The sequence below is a fragment of the Erpetoichthys calabaricus genome, chromosome 2 (genome assembly GCF_900747795.2).
Source record: "Erpetoichthys calabaricus chromosome 2, fErpCal1.3, whole genome shotgun sequence".
Classification (NCBI taxonomy): Eukaryota; Metazoa; Chordata; class Cladistia; order Polypteriformes; family Polypteridae; genus Erpetoichthys; species Erpetoichthys calabaricus.
Genome location: NC_041395.2, coordinates 280477650 through 280492335, shown reverse-complemented (window position 1 = coordinate 280492335; position 14686 = coordinate 280477650). Strand labels below are relative to the sequence as shown.

The window sequence follows — 14686 nt, the reverse complement described above, 5'->3', positions numbered from 1 at the left end:
ATTGCTTTGGTCTCTCAGTCTTGCAGATTCACTCTATACAATATCCAAAAGGTCAGACTGTATCTGGCAGAGTAGTACAACTCCTGGTTGAGGCTTTGGTGTTGCCACATGTGGATTACTGCAGGTCGCAGTTGACAGGAGTACCGGCATGTGTCACCAAACCACTGCAGGTGATTCACTTGTGAGGTCCTATGCACCTTCTCGACCACTCAGGTCTGATGATAGACAGCAACTAGTGATGGCACCTCTGTGTAGTATCAAATCTCAGTTTAAACACTTTTCATGTGTAGCTCCTGGTAGGTGGAAAAAGCTGCCCACGTGCTCTTAAAATTTCAGCTTCCTCAATGTGTTTAAATAGCGTTTGAAGGCTTTCTTGTTTGGTGAATTTCTATCTAACTGATATTAGCTATTAGAATTTGCAACCTATGAATTGTATCTACACTTAGAAAAATACTGGATCTTTAATAGCACTTTACTGAGTGGAGTGGTTACGCACTAATTCATTGCTTGGACAAAGAACCATTTAATTTTTGTAAAGATTCTTTGGGCTTTGGAAAAGTTCCTAATAAAAAAGAAATCTTTAACATGTAGTGGGCTTGTTAGCAGGACAGAGCAGTATGTGTTATTATAAGTTATTACAAGCCGCAAGAGTCCCTTTATAATCAGGAACCAATTGATATGTCACAAGTATATTTTCATCTATTCATGTTTAATTATGGAGCGTGTAACAGATCTAAATGAGTTTTTTTTTCTTATTTTTTTTGGGAACCTTCATGCGAATGGTCCTTTTGCGAACCAAAAATATTTCCTATTACATTACATTACAACTTATTTTACTGAGTGTAGGCACAAAGCACTGTGAACAATTCTCAGTTAAAGTACAAGTATAGATTATAGTAATTACTAAATACAGAAGTAATGAACATAAAATACAGATTTGTTAAAACACATAGAGAAACAAGGTAGTAACTAATTAAACATAAATGGAAACTAGCAATATCTGTCCATTAATTAATTGAGGAGATTAAAATTGTAAAGAGAAAACCAAAAATAAAGTCAGAAATAGTCACAGTCATGGAGACCTCAGCCGACTAGCCATGTACCCTAATGGGCATTCTGTGCTCAGTTGTCCAATTTGATGAGAGAATCTGTGCATACAATGATTCCAGTGCTCTTTATCTGAGATGACCTGTTCATACACAGGAGATCAGCCTGGCAGGAGAGCTTTGGCATCAAAGGCCACATCAAAATATCAAGAAGAGACAGAATAGAGGAGGGTTAGTAACAGTTTACAAATATGGTATTATTTATATTTCTGTACAAATAACTAACAAACAGAAATGTAGTATGTACAGCTATTCCAGAGATATTTCACAGCTCTAGTCAGGGTGTGCTTGACTAAAGTATTGAGTCTTCAGCCATGATTTAAAAGTCATCTCTTACTGTATGTAGGCAGATCATTCCATCGCTTCGGGCCCGTAACTAAAACCTCGACCTCCCATTGTTATTCTATTAAACAATGGAATCTTAAATAGGCTGGCATCTTGAGATCTCAATGTGCTCTCTAGTTTGTAAGTAAGATACATTCAGATAAGTAAGAAAGGCTTTGGCCATTTAAGGCTTTTAAAGACTTGAGAACTAGAGTTATGTGTGTGTATTTTCTGGTTCATGTAGTACTAGGGTGTTGTGCCATGTTAGCCATTATGAATGCAATGAGAAGTCAAATAAAATGACACCTTTTATTGGATAACCACAAAGGTTACAATATACAAGCTTTCGAGGCAGCTAAGGCCAATTCTTACATCTTGCCTAAAGAAGGGACCTGAGCTGCCTTGAGAGCTTGCATTTTGTAATCTTTTTAGTCACCCAATTAAAGGTGTCATTTTGCTTGACTTCTCACTGGTTCATGTAAAAATTCTTGCAGCTCCTATGGTATTGCTCTGAAGTACCACTTTGGCACCTTTATTTTTAAGAGCTTAGCTTGTGTTTTATTCTGAGCTCTTCACTTGTGATGATTAATTTTGTAACCTGTCCCATTACATATGTTCCCAAACAGTCCACCAGCCTATTGTTTACTAGACTGTGTTGATCTTGTTTGTAAGTCACTTTGAATAAAAGCATCCACTAAGCATATAACTATAAAGGTAACGTTAACGGAAGTCATACGAAAAATTCAGTTTCCTGTACTGCTACAGTTTATAACTCATAATTGTTACACACAGTTTTTAAACTGTGATCCTTGTGATCCTTGGGTGAAATTTTGTAATCAAATTACAGTTACTGTGACACAAGATATGGTTTGCACAACTCTCTGCTTAGATTGTCAGCTTGCTTCCACATTCTGCCTCTGTTTTTTTTCAGACATTCTGATGTCTTACATTTATCCTAGAGTGGAGAAGGGCAACTTCCATAGATTTTGATTCAACCAGGCTTTTATCCTGTATGCAAATTGTTTTTGAACTGAGAGCTTAATTAACTTCCTCCTTCAGTCTGTTTCCCCGAGGGTGATCCGGCTCATAAGATCCTCATTGTTGGGGACGCAAGTGACTGGACCAAGCCAAGGGGTCGCTCACGTAACACCTGGCTGCGGAAGATAGAGGGTCATTTCTGGAAGGTGGGACTGGAACGCGTGTTTGCCTGGGGGGTTGCCAACTGGGATCCTGAGTTGTTTCGTCGTATAGTGGGTGCGGCAACGCAATGTACCAGTGCATGCTCCCCAACTTGACTTGACTTGTTCATTGGCCAGATAACTAAACTTTGAAATCAACTAAAAGTAACAATAACTCACCGATTATAATATGGCTGAGATAAAAACCTGCATTTTCCCCTGGACTGAAGTTGAAAACCACTGTATTAGACTGAGTTATTAAAATATATCTATATAATAGGGATATGGTCATACTCTATTCTTTTCTGTTGGACTGGTTGAGTACTACCTCTTTTTTGGCAACCTGAAAAAAACTAAAGCATCTAAAGCACAATATATTACAGTGGCCTTAAAATTAAAAAAATATACACAAATTGTGAAAATGAAAACAAAAATTATGAAAATGCAAACAAAAAATAAAAATACAAACAAGTGGAAATGCAAACTAAGAACATTAACATAAAAACAAAAAATAACAAAACAATTAAAAATAAAATCACAAACAAAAATCAAAATAAAGCAAAGAAAATAGATGAAAATGAAAACAAACTCAAAAAGCAGAAATGGCTATACTATGAGGAATGGGTCAAGTAGATCAGTAGTAAGAAACTGAAATATCCGAAGAATGTATTTTGCTGAACTTAATTAAGTGCCTGCAAAACTTGTTTTCCAGCTTTTAAAAATTTTTTAAACATTACTTCTCCCTTTTCAAAGGCAGGCATTTGTACATAAATGGGTACAGAACTGCTGCACAGATTCCCAATATGAGTTACTCAAACACTTGGAGTTAATAAATATAAATAAATAAATCAATAAATAAATCCATCCATCCATTTTCCAACCCGCTGAATCCGAACACAGGGTCACGGGGGTCTGCTGGAGCCAATCCCAGCCAACACAGAGCACAAGGCAGGAACCAATCCCAGGCAGGGAGCCAACCCACCACAGCAATACATAAATGAAAAATGAAAAAATTAACTTACCTGGAAATGAATGTAGGACAGCATTGCTATGTAAGCATAGAGTGCACAAATACAAACCGATCAGCCACAATATTAAAACCACCTGCCTAATATTGTGTGGGAATTGTTAGTATTATGGGAATGCATCTTTCCTGTCTTTATTGTACACTCAGTTTTCTCTAAATAAATAATAATATTTTAGCAAAAAATACATGCATTTTGCACATTTTGAGCAAACAAATGGTTAATAGATATGTGGATTATAAAACGAGTTATGTGACCATTTTTTTCATTTTTTTCAATGTTTCTCACATCATTTGCCATGGGACAGAATGGGTCACCATTATGTTCCATTATATATAAAAATATGAAAACATTAGATTAAACATTTGTCACATCCACCACTATAAATTACAAGTAACATATACAAAATATAATTTTGGTTTGAGTATACCTTTTACCACTCTAAATGGTCCTATTGTCCTTGTAGATTGTATGTGTCAGTTTACCCAATGATGTACAAGCATCCCATTCAATGCTGGTTAAAGAGGGTGCTTGATATTGTCTGACTATTTTCTCCCCTGTACAGATGGTGATGGTGTTAGAGTAGAAATTACAAGAAATACTGGAAGATGAGTATAGGTTTAGCTATGCTTACTGCATATAATTCAGGAAAAAATCATAATTCTTGTTGGACCATTCTTGATACAAAATCTCAGTAAATAAATTCTCAGCAGAGTAGCCTTTTAATCTCTGTACTTAAAATCAACAGCTCTGAAAGTATTTACCATCTGCTTGGTGTAAGCAGTCTCATTTTGCAGCTGCCAATGTGCAATGCCAAAATTCAAACTGAATTGAGCTGAAGCAAACGATTCAGTCTAAGACAATATACTGCTATTCTCAGATAAGTCTACTCAGGGATTTTGAAAATATGTCTGTACAGTTAATAACCCAAAATGAAAGCTCTGTTTACCACTCTCACTGATGTACCAACCAGTGGTTTAGCTTGTGGCCTTAAATGCAACAGAACCAGAAAAAATTATCCTTGGAAAGCAGCATTTTCATTTTCAATCACAGATGTAACTGTAAATCTTAGCAAAGGGGGAATGTTAATTTAACATCTCATTTATTTAATGGATACAATATTGAGGTTATAAAACTATTTCTGTGATAATAAATCAGATTTGATCATAAGCAGAAGGTAGTTCACACTTTTTATTCAACTGTTACAAATATAGATTATACAGCAGTACAATACTTAGTGCTGCAGCTTCATTGCTTTAGGTTCTGTCTGGGGCTCACATCCTGGTCTGGACATTACCTGTGAAAAGTATAGGCTTATGACATGGGTTTTCTTGTCATACTAAATCTCAGTTTCTCTCACACCTCAGTTTTTTCAAACATCCCAATGACCAGCTTGTTAAAAATGGCATTTTGAAAATGACATGCTCGGACTGTATGTGAATGAGTTATGGACTGGCACCCCATCCCAGATCTGACAAATTCTGCATCTCTTTATTCTCTGTCTGCTGGTTAATAATAATAATAATAATAATAATAATACATTTTATTTAATAGGTGCCTTTCTTAACACTCAAGGTCACCTTAAAAAGAAATTAAACAACATTAATAAAATATAAAAACAATGAGGACGATAAAATCAAATAGCAATAAGGTACAGAGGTAGTAGCAAACATACAATAGGCAGTAACAGTGTTAAATTCATAATTGGTATGCCAGTTTGAAAAGATAAGTTTTGAGGTGCTGGTTTAAAATGTGTTATTGAGTCTAGTTGACAGATATGAGAGGGAAGAGAATTTCAGAGTTGAGGAGCACAATGAGAGAATACTCGAGCTCCCATAGAACAAAATTTGATGTGTGGTACAGAAAGTAAAGCTGCAGATAAAGATCTGAGTGAGCGAGAGGGAGTGTAAGTCTGTAGGAGATCAGTGAGGTAGGGAGGAGCAAGGTTGTGGAGAGCTTTAAATGTTGAGAGCAGTATTTTATATTGTATTCAGTAGTAAACAGGGAGCCAGTGAAGTTGAGAGAGAATAGGTGTGATATGTTCAGTGGATTTAGAACAGTTTATTATCCTAGCAGCAGAATTTTGAATAAGTTGTAAGTGATGGATACGCTTTTGTGGGATGCCATATAGAATAGCATTACAGTAATCTATATGTGAGATGACTAGGGCATTAACCAATACTTCAGTACTGTGTTGCATTAGAACAGGATGAAGTCTAGAAATGTTTCGGAGATGGAAGAAGGCAGTCTGAGAAACATTACTTATATGGGAAGAAAAAGATAGGGTACTGTTAAGAATGATGCCCAGACTCTTAACCGTGGAAGAGGTGTTTGTATTACTGTTGTTAATTAAAATAGAAGAATGGTCAACCTTAGTGAGTGTAGATTTAGAACCAATGATGAGCACCTCAGTTTTATTGCTATTGAATTGGAGAAAGTTGTGAGTCATCCATGAATTTATGTCTTGGAGACATGCCATAAGAGTATTTGGAGGGAAAACAGAAGTGTATTTAGTTGATGGATATACAGTAGCTGTGTGTCATCAGCATAAAAATGAAATTTAATACCATGGTGCTGAAAGATATTACCTATTGGGAAGATATAAATGAGAAAAAGAAGGGGCCCCAAAACAGAACCCTGTGGACCTCCCTGAGTAACAACTACATTCTCAGATTTAAAGCCATTTACTTGAACAAACTGCATCCTATCAGTGAGGTAGGAAGAAAACCATTGGAGGACAAGGCCACAGACTCCAAAACTAGCTAGTCGTTTCAAAAGTATCTGATGAGATATGGTGTCAAATGCAGAGCTGAGGTCAAGAAGTACAAGAATTGATAAAAGTTCTGTGTCAGCTACCCGGAGAAGATCATTTGTGATTTTAACCAGGGCAGTTTCTGTGCTGTGTTTAGGATGAAACCCAGATTGAAACTGTTCAAAAAGGTTATTTTTTGAAAGATGGGACTGAAGTTGGGAGGCAACTATATTTTCGAGAACTTTAGATATGAATGGAACATTTGAAATAGGCCGATGATTTTTAAGGATATTAGGGTCTAAGCTAAAGGAACACAAGGTTAAGGAAAACTAAAATGTATGGCCATGAATCTTGAAAAGCAAGCCAAAAATTAACACAATGGAATCATTGTATGTTCCATTAGGAGCAGTAATTGGCTACTATTAGGAAAATAGCTGGAACGAAAACATAAAGCCACTACAGCCCTCTAGCATCTAAGTTTCCCAATTTAACAGTAACATGTCTTTGGGTAAGTGGGCAAAAAAATGGGGAGAATGTCTCCAAGTAGATCTCCACCAATCTATGATGCCTACTGTCTGCACCCTTACTCTTCTGGAGGAAATGCAACAGAATTGTCAGGTCTGGAGGAATCTCCCCCCGTTTTTGGGAGGAAATCACAGCCATGGGGGAAAGAGTTTCATGGGGAATTATGGGAGATCAAGAATATTACATGAGGGATTCTTAAAAATAAGGGGGATTTTTTTAACGTAAATTACCATCTTAATGAAATAGGAGTTCATACCTTCCACATTTTAACCATCCCTAAATGATTTATGAAAGCAAAGTCAGAAATAACAAACATATTGAGCCTTGCAACAACCACCTGCCATTGTTCCGCTCACTCATTTCGAAGTTCATTTTTAATTGGCTAGGTGTCAGAGTGGTTTAGGATTGATGGCCTTTTTTAGAATAGCATGAGAGTAGCATTCTTATCCTGCCCAAGTCTGTACTCCTCCTGTTACTTTTTCTATTTTTAATAATAAGATGCAGAGTTCTGGCAAAGTATGAAAGCAAATCTAGGCCTAGAATTAGCTTGGAGTACTCTGTGATGTTGTTGTCATAGCTTCTGAGTATATTTCATTATAACCATTACCATTTGTAATGACATCTCAGCTCCAAAACCATCAAGGTGTGGGCAGAGATTCAGCAGTCAATGGAGTGCAGAACCACAGTTGCATCTGTTATCCAAATAACTACTTTTGGTTTTCTAAAAAAATATTTCTAGTAAATCAAACTAATATCATAGTATATTTTGGGATAAACAATATCTTGAGGTATTCAAATTTATAATGAAAGTTTCTGTTCATATCAGAGCACACACACTGCCACATTGCCTTTACATGTTTATACTGCAATTTTCACCCATCTTCCTAATCCACTTATTCAGATCAGGGTTGAGGGGCACATGGATCCTAACATTAGGTGCCGGGACAATCCTTGGACAGACAACTGGCCCATTAGCAGGGTGAACACACAAATATGCATGCACACACACTAGGGCCCTTTTTTAGCAATGCCAATTCACCTAATCTGCATGTCTTTGGACTGTGTTCAATGAGAGATTTGTATGTGATAAGTTAATTAAACTTTAAGATCATCAAAGAATACCTTCACTGAATTTTTTCATTAGAATAATTACATATTTTAACCTCTTTTAGATAACAAAAGGTGTCCGTCATTTGTTAAAATCTTCCATGTAGTTGAAAAACATGGCATTTTCTTTCAGAAGGCATACAATAATGTACATGGAGTTTGGAAATGATTATTCATCAGAGTAATTTAAAATATTTTAGTTCAACTGTAACCGGAGTTAGATCGTGTTAGTTAAGCAGCATGGGCAACATAATTTACTTTTACAAGTGATATTTATTTACAACAGACCAATGTTTCATTTTTTATAAACAGCTGGAACTAATTGTGAAAATTACTAAACAATACTTATGAGATTTTTTTTTGAATATGGGGAAAATTCTCAAAAGGGAAAAACTGGCTTGCTGATAAGGGGATTTTGACTGAAGTACCTGGCAAACCTGATTTGCAAGCTGGTACTGTATCCATGAGGTGGTAGCATTGTTCTCTGTGCCATTTTAATTTAGTAGCATAGCTTAAACATGACCCAATTAAAACCATAAACTCTCAACTTTCCCACAAGGCTTAAATTTAACTTAAAAAATGCATTAATTGGCAGGAAAAAAAATCAAAAAAGGTGTAATTTTAAAATCTTGACACTGTCATAATATTTTCCTTTCCCTATATTATGTGCTAGCTGTGCTTGCTGTCTAAGATGGGTTGAAATCTAAGTAATCAGCATAGATGTCAGCATAAATGTTTACAGTAAATCATATATTTTGGAATGTATGTAAAATGTATTGCATTTGTCATTTGAACAGATGGCGTAGCACATACATTTTTAGAAATGCATTTTATTACTACAAATGTTTGTAATGTACCATCTGTTGGAATGACAGAGACATAACAAATGGACAGATACATAGATGTTGGGCAGATACAGAAACACACAGCCATTTGTCCTTTTATTAAGGTAGATTTTTGTTCTTCTGGCAGTTTGTTGGATGCATTCAGAGTTACTGTTTGCAATGAAATGTGTCCGTTCAGTTGCTATGTCTCTGTTACATGCTATTTGATACAGGATTAGTAAGACAGAGAGGTTGGGAACATGTGCAGTGCATTGCTGCACCCAACACACAACGAAACACCTGGATTGGGACCCGAGTGCACCCACACTGGAACAGTGTCAAGTTTTTTTATGGTGGCTGGAGTGCCAATCCTGCCCCCAACCCCTGGGTTTTCCCTGTAAGTTGAAGGACCTGCTTGCAGGGCTGGATGCTGATTAATGTCATACTCAGGATGAAGCAATTGCAGGTTAGGGGCCTTGCTCAAGGGCACTTCTGGCGTTTACGGGATTTGAAGCGGCATCCTTCCGATTGCTGGCGCAGATCCCTAGCCTCAGAGCCACACCTCAGGTTTAAAAGCAGTGTTAATGTTTGTAATACGCCGTCTGCTGGATAACCGAGACATAACAACTGGACGGACATACAGACAGACATGCAGACACTTATCCTTTTAATGCTTTAAACTCAGCCCTGCCGGCAGGACCAAACAATAATACAATTTTTTAAAAAAAAACTGCATAAATTCATTAATTTCCTCATAACTATAATTATAGTACAGTGTTTTGCCATTAAACTGCCGTATTGCATACTCTGCTACCACGCTGCAATGTTTTTTTGTGCTTACCTTAAATTTGGCCAAATTGCTGCATCACAGCAACACCTGACCACACCCATGGCATTCTTGAACGTCCTGATTCAATTGCGTTTAATCTGACGTATGTAGGTTATTGTCTATTAAATGACAGAGGTGTTTCTACTTTCAAATGGCACTTTCCACTATTCCACTTTCTATATTTCAGATTTTTATTTTTTTGTAAAAACGTTTCGGAATCTTGCAACTTTTGGTGTTGTAATTTGAATACATAATATCATTTGTTTACCATCTATATATATTTTGACAGAGTAATGTCTGTCCTTCAAAATGATACATAGGCCATTGGTCTTCTGTGTATGATATGAATATTTATTTGAAAACATTAAAAATGGAGAAAATGAATCCTTTTTTGTACTACAGTACATCAAAACAGTTATTTCCTAACGAATTTTTTCTGGGTGTTTCTGACACATTCACTGACACTTTTATTGTGTTTGAAAGCTTATTCCAACACTTATGAAAATAATAACATTCAAAGTTAGTTTTTTGGTAGAAATGTTAATGAATTTTGCAACAAATTTTGGTGTAACACGTGCACACTACAGCCAACTCTCCAGCTGTAAAAATTATTAAAGGGAAATGTCATACCTTTGTTTTCAGGGGGAGGACATGAAAATTGCGTGAAAGATGATGAGGCCATAGCCAGTTAAATCAAAGTAGCAGAAAACAGATAAAATTAGGCTGAGTTTAAAGGGTTAAGGTGGACATTGCTGTGATTCCTGTATCTGCAGGTGAATTCTACTGCTGCGATTTGTTTAAAATGTGCTCATCATTTCACAGAGATAATAACTATGTTAAGTTTCACTCACGCTGAATGACCGACATCAGTCTGTATTTGATCACCCATCCATCCATCCATTGTCCAACCCGCTGAATCCGAACACAGGGTCACGGGGGTCTGCTGGAGCCAATCCCAGCCAACACAGGGCACAAGGCAGGGAACCAATCCTGGGCAGGGTGCCAACCCACCGCAGGACACACACAAACACACCAACACACCAAGCACACACTAGGGCCAATTTAGAATCACCAATCCACCTAACCTGCATGTCTTTGGACTGTGGGAGGAAACCGGAGCGCCCGGAGGAAACCCACGCAGACACGGGGAGAACATGCAAACTCCACGCAGGGAGGACCCGGGAAGCGAACCCAGGTCCCCAGATCTCCCAACTGCGAGGCAGCAGCGCTACCCACTGCGCCACCGTGCCGCCCCCTGTATTTGATCAGTATGATGAAATTGTTTTTAAAAAAAAAACTTTAGGTGATACATATTGACTTACGAAAACACAAAGAGCTTGCCTTGGTAAATAACGCGTTTTCCGGGTTGATGCTGTCTGCATTGTTAAACAAAAGGAATTTTGGAAAATTAAATATTAGACATTCATAGGCGTGTTTTGCCATGGAAGGCGGTGAAACACAAATTACTCACGTGGGGGCGATGCCATGTAAATAAATATAGTGCTGCGATTGGATTGGCCATTTTAGCGCCGTTCCTGCACCCTCCCAAAATTCCGTGCAGTTCAGGGCTCATAATAGTACCACAATTTCAAGAATATTTGTGCACCAAAAATGTTATGTGCGCAATCTCACTCAGAGCAGTAACCTGTTCGCTTTTTGTGTGCGGGGTCCAGTGTTAGTGATTTTTTTTTCCTCCGAGAGTTTGGCATTATAGCCTTTTATAGAAAATTGAGACGCATGGTCACCGAAAGACGGGCATAATGGTAAATGTTTCTTATTAGAGAGCACAAAATTAAAAAGATACACTCCCCAGAAATGACCCATGTAATAACGTCCCATCAAAAGAGCCTTGAACTAGGGGGTAGGGGATGGCAGTCTGAAAAAGGAAACACTAATAACAGGTAAAAAAAATAATATAGACTTAACCATCTTTATTATCAATGTTGAATTGACAGTTTACGGCAAAATAGGGCGTTGTACGATGGCCCGTTTGCACTTAAGGGCCACCGTAGGATTGGACTGGAGAGGCTCTGGAGGCAGTGGTTGTGGCTGAATCGAGTTGTTTTCCAAGTATGAATTTTACGTTTTACAGTAGAATTTACGTGTACAGCGTTTTACCTGATATTTTTTTAAAGATCACATTCACGTTTGTGTGAATGTCAGACCTCGAGTAAATGCGACCCCCGGAAGGCGGCCACAAAGTAGACCTGAAAACATGCTGAGTAGGCTACAAGTAAACTGAAGATTTAAGAAGATGTAAATAATCGGACTGTGTTTCAGTTGAAGAGTATTGTGAGACCGTCATTTCCTATTTAAGGTTTGCAATGATCGCACTTTCTCATGCTGTTTTTATTCAATGTCAAATTCACGGAAGCTCAATAAAACTGCTAGACAGAAAACCCTCGAGAGCTCTTTAAGTTTGTCCTTCGAAAAACATAGATATAGATATGCCAATACATTTGTATATTTTCATTTATCATTACGTACAGATTCACTTAAGTCCGAACTGCTGTACTATTAAAGTGAAACGAGCCAAGGATTTTTTTTATTGTTTTCAACACAAATACCTCTAGATGTCGCCAGACACATAATAATAGTTTTCATAGTCTGATATTTCTGTGTGACCAAAATTGCAAGACATCTTTCAAGCTGAAATATGTATTTATATTAGTTAAACTAATTTATATAGTTTCGGTGTTATTATTGAATTGGAACATCGATTTATCAGCAACCCTGGTAGCTAAAGACACAAGGCAGAAACCAAACGTGGAAGGAATGCCCCTTTTTATACAGTGGAGGGCCGATTTTCAGTCCTCAGTTGACCGATCTTGAACAGCTGTTGGATGAAAATGTTTGCTGAAATTGTAGAAATTCATGTTAGTAAATATAATGGAAAAATAGCTGTACCTGATAGTAATGTATACAAAACATTAAGCATATGCTACAGGAAATAATTTAAAAAAACGTTTATATTACATATTTCACAATGAATGTGATGACAAGACAGCTTACAGAACAGATAAAAGCAAGCATCATGAGATCAAACACATTTTACGATAATTTGATTACAAGGGACAGTAAATTGCTGAGAAATTTTGAGACTCTGAGCAGAACTTGGCTGTATTCGTTAACTAAACATTCACAAATATTGATTCACTGAGGTATTGATAGCACTATAGCAGAATGAGCATTAGTTTGTTTTAAAACAATTTGGTACTGATTTTCAGATGCAATTTAAACATTAATGCACAAGTAGTAAGAATTTATTAAGCAGCCTCTGTTATTCTTGTGGGCCTTTACATGAATGTACGTATCATAAAATGTTTTATCCAATCAGTTTTATCAGTGAGGAGTACTTTAACTGTATTCATTTTGAAATAAATATGTCAGTTATTACATGCAATGCAGATTGTTTATGAATGGTTATTAGAAACATTCTACATATGTTTTAACATGATTGTCTCACTTTGTCCATGAGAGATACAGATTCCCATTTACTAGTGACAACATATTAAGTAAAGTAATAAATAAAGACTTGTTAATGTATAATTGCATTTGCAGTTACCAGTAATTAAAATGTTTCCATTGATGTTGTTGAGTGACAAACCCACATCTTGTCTGCAGTTCAACTGTGAAAAGAAGCCGGAAATGCAGGTTGCAGTAACTTTGGATCAGTGACTTCATGGTTTTATTTTCAACATGTTTTTGTAGAAATTTTTACTTTCAAGATTTGCAGTGTTTTAAATGTACGTAGCAGCAGAAAATACATTCTGTTGTCATGTGTTTTTGGTTTAGAGAAAAGTAAGAAAATGTTCACGCAAGTGTTTTACAGTATAGTAAGTGTGAAAAGGAGCATTCAACCATTACTCTACTTCTGCTTTTCCAACAGGAAATGTACCACATGATACAGTTAGAGTCATTCCTTGTTTAAAGTTCAAACACGCTGCAGCCTGGGTACTGCACATTAAGAAATAGTGAAGAGTGAAGATCCTGGTGGAATTTTAAATTGTTTTCAAGAAACTGGATGATGGAGTAGACATTCTTCCTGTAGACAGGTAACAATTAAATTATGGGGTAATTTTTGAAGATATTATAGGGGTAGGATTGTTTTTAGGAGTGAATGAGTGATACAGGGCAATGTTGCTTAACAAGTCAATATATGTAACTTTTTTTTTAGGCATTCTTCATAGGCAGCTGTGTGTCTTTTATTCTTTCAGTGTTAATAGTTTATATATTTAGAGGATGGTAAATATACTGTAGAGCATATGCGGCATGTGTGTTAATAAATCTAGACATGTTTTGAAACAGATTTTTAAAACAATCTCATATAAACATCCTTAACCCATTTAATTTCTGTAAGTTTTACATTGGATAGTTGTCACATAGTTGTGCGGTGTTTTTAGCTCAGTTGCCCCACTGATCCAGCGTCATTTGAATCTTAAGGCCATTCTTTGTGTGGAGTTGACACATTCTCCTTCTTTCAATGTGGGGTTACAGTATTTCTTATGTACTGAGGTTTTCCTCTCACATTCATAAGACATGCATGTGAAGTTAATTGACCCTGTGTGGATGTGTGCATGAGTGACACCCTAGCTACGGTGATTTCCTGTCTTACCACCATTACTTCAGACATAAGTTCTAAGCCACCTTCAACCCTGAACTGGGTTACTCATATTTGAGTGTGTGTGAATCAAAGCAGTACTTTTAGAATAACATTTTCAGTTTTTGTTTCGTTCACAGAGCTTTACACAGTTGGTAAACTTCATAATACTGTATGTATTATCAGAGCAACTTGTTTCTTTCTCATCATTTCTCTTAAATCCAACTCTGTTGGGCCCTTGAGCAAGGCCCTTAACCTGAAAATTGCGGCAGGGGTACTGTACAATGACGGACCCTGTACTCTGACCTCCAAAGGTTAAACGAAAAGTCAATTTCCCCTTGGGGATTAATATAGTATACTAAAAATTCTGTACCTCTGGTTAATAAATAACTTTATAATGCATATTTTTTCTCTGT

The 14686-nt window shown here is 36.8% G+C and overlaps 1 protein-coding gene across 1 annotated transcript in view; it reads left to right on the top strand.

Annotated features, from left to right (window-relative positions):
* The first annotated feature begins 13562 nt into the window (after positions 1 to 13562).
* wdfy4 (WDFY family member 4) overlaps positions 13563 to 14686 on the top strand; it is a 204653-nt gene continuing 203529 nt past the window's right edge. The window contains exon 1 of the mRNA XM_051923799.1: positions 13563 to 13725. The gene's annotated coding sequence lies outside the window, so the exon portion shown is untranslated. The remainder of the gene's footprint in view (positions 13726 to 14686) is intronic.